This window comes from Apium graveolens, chromosome 4 (genome assembly GCF_009905375.1).
Source record: "Apium graveolens cultivar Ventura chromosome 4, ASM990537v1, whole genome shotgun sequence".
Lineage (NCBI taxonomy): Eukaryota > Viridiplantae > Streptophyta > Magnoliopsida > Apiales > Apiaceae > Apium > Apium graveolens.
The window spans coordinates 73356643-73357872 of NC_133650.1; the positions used below are offsets into that span (position 1 = coordinate 73356643).

Consider the following 1230-nt stretch of genomic DNA (forward strand, 5'->3'; position numbering starts at 1 on the left):
CTATCACAGCTAAAACCTTTGAGATCAAGCCTGACATAATTCAATGGGTGCAAAATTTAATCCAGTTTGGGGGTTCTTCAAAGGAAGATCCCAATATGTACATTAGGGATTTCATTGAGATCTGCGACACCTTCAAGTTCAACGGTGTTTCTGAAGATGCTATGAAGCTAAGACTGTTCCCATTCTCTCTGAGGGTCAAGGCTAAGAGCTGGTTACACTCTCTACCAGCTGGTTCGATTACTACTTGGGAAGATCTTGCTCAGAAGTTTCTTACTAAATTCTTCCCTATAACGAAGACAGCTGCACTCAGGAATGCTATTACTCAATTTGCGCAGCAAACGGGAGAATCGCTATGTGAAGCTTGGGAGCGCTACAAGGAGATGCTTAGGAAGTGTCCTCATCATGGAATGCCTGATTGGATGATCATCAATTATTTTATAATGGGTTTGGAGCACAGTCCAGACCCATGCTCGATGCAGCATTAGGCGGAGCATTATGGGCAAAGAGCTATGAGGAAGCTTATGATCTAATTGAACTGATGGCTGCTAATGAATATTAGTATCCAACCCAGAGATGTCCATAGGGCAAGGTAGCAGGAGTTCTTGAAGTGAATACAGCTACGACTATCACTGCTCAAATAAAGGTGTTGTCTATAAAGATCGATTCTCTGTCTAACTATGGTGTTAAGCAGATAATTAGTGTTTGTGAGTGTGCATGTCTGCATGTGACGGAGCAATGCGCTATATCTAGTGACTCAGCTCAGTTTGTGAGCAACTTTCAGAGATCGCAGCAACCAGTTCCAGACACTTATCATCCTGACAACTGGAATCATCCTAACTTCAGCTGGAGCAACAATCCGAATGTGATGCAATAGCCATTCCAGCAGTTTGGAAATAAGCTATTCAACCCTCCTGGTTTTCAGCAACAAATTACACCAAAACAACAAACTCATGGTGCATGTCTATCTTCGAATGAAAAATCTGAATTGGAGGAGTTGCGGCTTATGTACAAAAACCAGGCTCTTATATGCCAAAGCCAGGTTGTTTCTATCAAGACTCTGGAGAACCAAATAGAGCAAATTGCTAATGCCTTATTGAATCGACCGCCAGGAACGCTTCCTAGTGATACAGAAACAAATCCAGGCAAGAGGGAAGTTGAAGAACAGGTGAACGCCATCACCTTAAGGTCTGGAAAGGTCCCAAACCCCCAAATTCAGTAAGACGAAGGGCC

General features: G+C 43.1%; 1 non-coding gene across 1 annotated transcript; it reads right to left on the minus strand.

Moving 5' to 3' along the window:
- Positions 1-302: 302 nt before the first annotated feature.
- On the minus strand, positions 303-409 carry LOC141722947 (small nucleolar RNA R71). Its single transcript, XR_012575945.1, has one exon. It is a non-coding gene; the product is annotated as a small nucleolar RNA R71 (small nucleolar RNA).
- Positions 410-1230: the final 821 nt, after the last annotated feature.